Source organism: Dendropsophus ebraccatus, chromosome 7 (genome assembly GCF_027789765.1).
Source record: "Dendropsophus ebraccatus isolate aDenEbr1 chromosome 7, aDenEbr1.pat, whole genome shotgun sequence".
NCBI lineage: Eukaryota > Metazoa > Chordata > Amphibia > Anura > Hylidae > Dendropsophus > Dendropsophus ebraccatus.
Genome location: NC_091460.1, coordinates 101,685,335 through 101,690,776, shown reverse-complemented (window position 1 = coordinate 101,690,776; position 5,442 = coordinate 101,685,335). Strand labels below are relative to the sequence as shown.

General features: G+C 40.5%; 1 long non-coding RNA gene across 1 annotated transcript; it reads left to right on the top strand.

Annotated features, from left to right (window-relative positions):
* Positions 1-471: 471 nt before the first annotated feature.
* Positions 472-2,470, top strand: LOC138796931 (uncharacterized). Its single transcript, XR_011363853.1, has 2 exons — positions 472-2,177; positions 2,283-2,470. It is a non-coding gene; the product is annotated as an uncharacterized lncRNA (long non-coding RNA).
* The last annotated feature ends 2,972 nt before the right edge of the window (positions 2,471-5,442 follow it).

Below are 5,442 nucleotides of genomic sequence, written 5' to 3'. Positions count from 1 at the left end.
GTTCCGGAGGAAGGGTTTGTTTTTTTATTTTGCCCAAGATACTCAGATATAGTTTACTTTAATAAAAAAAACAAATTGGGGGCAGGGGGATAACATGAATGCATATAATAGGCAATGTGAGCAGATTAAATAAATTTTGCATATGCTGGAGTGGTCCTAACAGCCATGAATAATGCTTCCATCTGTAGAAGTATTTTGAATAAAGAAATTTTATCCTATAAGATTGTATGAATGGTGTCCTCTTTTTACTTTGCATTGAGAATTCTTTTTAAGGGCGGGTTCACACTACGGAATTCGCGCGGACTATGTCCGTGGAATTCCGTTAGCTGTCCGCCCGCATGGGCACGCGCTTTTCCGCCGGCTCCATAGACACCATTCTATGGGCCGGCATATTCCGCGATCCGCTGAAAGAAGTGACATGACACTACTTTCAGCGTATTAGCGGAATACGCCGGCCCATAGAATGGTGTCTATGGGGCCGGCGGAAAGGCGCTCAGATGTGCGGGCGGACAGCTGACGGAATTCCGTGGACATTGTCCGCGAGAATTCCGTAGTGTGAACCCGCCCTAACCCAGATATTGAAGTTTTGCATTGGAAAAACAAATGTCAGTCTAGCTAACAGACTTCAGATTACATAAGTAAAATGTATATATTCTCCAGCTAAACTTCCATAGACTAAAGCAAATGTACCATTAGCTTTTTGTTTATAGTAGCAGGCTGCCACAGGGATTCTGATGGTACAGTACTGTATTTTGAAATTCCCCCTGCTTCCAGTTCTTTGGCAGTGCGGCTGTCTGGCTCGATGCAATGTGGGTGGGCCTACCGCCACCATTGTGACGATAGCCCGTACCCTCTAATGCTGCTCCATTAGAATGAATGGAGCAGTGTCAGAGGAGGGCATATTGCCACACTGGAGGCGATGGGCCCACCCTAAGTACATAGGGCCAGGCCAGTGCACGGCCAAAGAGTAGTGCTGAGCACTGGAACCAGGCTGCATTTAAAAAGACCGCACCATTGGAATTCCCACTCAGGACCGATCTGCTACTTTAAAGAGAAGCAATGTACCTAATAGTACACTTGCTTTAAACCAGAAGGCTCAACTTCCCTTTGCTAAGCTTTGCTGCTAGTAGATTTAAACTTCTACTAGAGAGTAAGGGATACTCTAACACCAGTTAATTTTGAAAGAAATCCTGCCGAAGTTATATAGATTTGAATTGTATTTAAAAATCTCAGGTTTTCTAGTATCAGCTGCTGTATGTCCTGCCCGAAATGGCATATACACTCCAGTTTGACACTGGGCTCTCTGCTGCCACCTCTGTTCATATCAGGAACTGTCCAGAGCAGTAGCATATCTCCATAATGTCATAATGTATTTGTATAGCACCAACAGATTCCGCAGCGCAGTCCTCTCCTGCACTGGAAAGTTCCTGACTTGGATAGAGATGGCAGCAGAGAGCACTGTCAGACTGGAAACCATACACCACTTCCTGAAGGACATACAGCAGCTAATACGTACTGGAACTGGAGAATTTTTTTTAAAGTAAACTACAACTAGATATGACTTACACAGTTGCTTTGAAATAAAAAAAAACAAAAACAAATTGGCGTACCTCTTAATACTGGTCTCTTCTGGGGTCACCAGTAAACATTTATTTTTCTTCTGTCTCTGTACATTATAATGCCAAAACAAATTAACACAACTAGTGAGAATAGAACAGTTGTAAAATGGAATGTACATTTAGACCAACCTTGTCAATATTGCGTTCAAGTATAATCTACATTCATGCCTGCAAAACTATTACAAGTTTCTGATGCAAGTTTTTTTTTCTCTTCTCCCACCTTATGTATTGCCACCCTCACTATTGCTGCTGTACAACTATGGCAGACTTAATACTGCCTTAATTGGATGTATGAAATGGTGCCTGAGCTTACTACTCAATATTGTGTATAGCATTGTCTTAAGGTTTATGAAAAGTATGTATATTGCTTAGTGTTTATTTGTTACAAAGTATAAATATGCAAAACTAGTTAAACATTTCCTTTCAATTTTCAGCATCAAGTCTTTGTTGCAGTGTGTTCAGGAATGTATTTGAGGGAAAAGATCACCAGCCATTTCAAACTTTTTTGTATTTAGCGAATCTAACCACGATCTGGACTGCACAGCTGATGCATTTTAGGCAATATTTGATGAATAAAATCAGCTGTGCTCTGGAAATTTCATAGTATTACAAATGTGAACAATACAGAATCCAGCCTAAAACTTGCACTGTCCTGCTTTCTAGACCTGTGGCAGCTGAAAAGGAGAGGTGCTGAAGAACCTAACATTATTTCTGATGACAAATTACTTTTATCCATTTTGGAGATCGGGTACTGCTTACACATAATGTATAGGGCTAAATAATTGCTTGTATCCTTGTGTACCTTTTTTACCCCATCTATCTAGGCAATAAATGGCCATTTTGCAACTGTATACTTGTGTGGTTTCTCATTTTTGCATATAGTGATTTCTTTCTTACAATTTTTAAAGTATAGGTCTTGATTAGGAGTATGGTTTTGGAAAGGCCACCAAATTGGCAAAGGTAGTCTTAGTGCCCTATTCCACAGGAGCGATAATCTGCCGAATCAGCTTGATTTGGCAGATTATCACTCGGTGGAATAGAGAACTATTGGCTGATCGTTTGTTTAGAACCAGACCTAAAATCAGTCCCCCACTGCACAACGCTGTGGTGGAATAGTGGTGAGTGGCAGGCGACCGACTATTTGAGAAGCACCATACATTACTTGGCAGGACTTCTCATTCGCTCCGTCTTCCTCTCCAGGTCCCGCGGCACAGCATCAGCAGCTCCAGAGCGGCCTGACTAAGCTGTCAGAATGCTTAGCCAATCACAGGCCAGGACAGCCGCGGCCAGTGACTGGCTGAGCGGTCTGACAGCTCAGGCCGCACAGGAGTTGATGCTGTGCCGCGGGACCCAGGGAGGAAGACTGAGCAGAGGAGAAGCCCTGCCAAGTAATGTATGGTGTAAGGACATCGATAACTATGTCCCTGCAGCCCTCGCTCAACAATCATCGGGATGTGGAATAGGCCCAGTAAACGAGCACCGATCTAGCAGATCGGCGCTTGTTTACATCATTGTTCGGGCCCTGCTCGGCCAGTGGAATAGGACCCTTTTAGGTTAGGCAATGCTCACTGAGGGTTTTTTTTTTTTTTTGGTTAACATACAGTTGTAACATGAAAATCCAGAAAAAAAATAAACTATGGACTGTAACAAGCTCTTCCAAGCACCTGGGGAGAAGAGTTATATGGCAGCAGGCTAAGTAGATTGCAGAGATAACCACTTCGTTATTGGTGTAAATTCACTAATCTCTAATAGCGGTCAATTAAGTGTAAAGCACAGACAGAGGTTTTGTTTGTTTGTTTTTTTAACATCAGATGTATAAAAACATGATGAAAGCCTTGTATGCCATGTTTTAAGTTATATTTGTTAGGCAACAGGTCAGGAATGGAAACATGGATTAGTCAGGTAGTGGGAGTTTAAGGATGGATTGGAGGGGACCAAGGGTTGTTGGCTATAAAGCCAGAGAGGAGTATGTTGCATGAGATGAAGGTACTGTACAAGCAGTTATTGAGTCAAGTTGAGGAAAGGGAACATTTGGAAAACTGTTTTTGAGGTTTAGGTAGTAAGAGGTTTAATGTAAGATTTAAAGGATGAGGCAGATCGACTGTGGGCTTGTTTAACAAGTCCATCCATTGACTGTAATTGAAATTAGGGGGAATGATAAAGATTAGGCAATAAATTGTCTTTAAAGTGTACCTGTCATTATTAAAAAAAAAAAAAAAACTTTTAACATGTCTGAATTTTTAAAGTTGGACTTATAATGGGTGCTGTAGCTGCTGTCTTCTCCCCGCTCTCTCTCCTGATTGGAATGGGTCTGAGCACTAAAGGTGCACTTTATAGTGTAACTATCACCTTTAGTCGGTGTGGGGATACAATTCCTGCTGCTATGCTCCCGATGCAGGAGCGTGCCGAAGACTGAATAATTCCGGCAGTGCTGTTGACTGCATTGGACACAATGGCCCTGCTGGAAGAAATCAGATGATAGTTACCCTTTTAGATTCTTTACATATGACTTAAAATTATCAAGACCTCCTAACGGGAGAGTTACATATTTGTGTTTTGACAGGGAAGAACCCCAAAACTTTTTTTTGCTACTCCTAGGTGGAAACTGGAAAAAATGTTGTCTCACCCACAGCACAATGTTAGAGTTTATAGATTTAATCCTACTCTGACAACAAAAAATGGCCTGGCCCATTCAATATACCTCCTACAAATAAGGACACTTATTTAATCAATAGATAATCACAAATTTCATAAAATACAAACCTGGAGAGAAAGGAGCTGCTGCATCTCATCTTGGCTGACACTAATGCCTCTCGGCTATATTTAAAAACCAAGGCCAGGATGTTGGTATATAATTTGATCAAACCATTTTGCCTCATGTACCACATGCAGGTCCCCTGGCCCATATGAATCCCTACACTAAAACACTTGATCAAATTTCATAAAATACATGATTCAGTTATTAAAAAGCTAATAGCCATGCACACAAGACACAGATCAGTTTAACTAGTAGTATTGCACAACAAAGTAATGAACTATTGCACAGAAGTCTGTAGGGAATCACAATTCATTTTACAATCCTCCGAATTGTATACATGTTTTATTGCACAAAGCCACCTGATGTAACTGATTAAAAGCAGGTAACTAGTGTGCTAATGGTAATACCTGTGGTCTTGCGTGTGTGCTGTACAAAGTATGTCTGTTATGCCGTGAATTAATAATTAATCCTGGCTGTAGGTAGCGTTAAACAACTACCGTTCACAGCAGAACGGACACTTTATAAATTTTTTTTTTTTTTTACAACGCTTAAACATAGCCTAAAAGTGAAATGTTCTCATTACAGTTATAGAAACTTAGCAACCTTGTTTTTGTCCTGGCATAGCTAGTGTGCCAGTGTCAGGTGTGCATTTATTCTCTCATTTGACCATTGCATAACAAGCAGTTGCTCACAGCTTGAAGATGGTATACCTAAAAGCCATCATGTCTGGCAGTGCATCGGTCATTTTTTTTTTTTTTTTTTTACTATTACCGATGCCTACATGAACTGAATTCTTTGTGCTTTCTTCCATAATGCATATACTTTTTATTCAAAAAGTTTTCCAGCTATTTTATTTTAATAGGCCAGGTGGGTTAAAAAAAAGCGAAATATTACTGCATTATAAGGTGGTGGTGTTGCTATATGTAATATCTATACCTTGTGGCTTTGCTATATATCTTATATAAGCCATGTCTTTGTAGTAGTTGAGATTCAATTCTTACCATGTGTGGAGTCAGACAGGTTGACACTTTAACAGATTTTAATAGTTTTTAATTGTCATCAGCA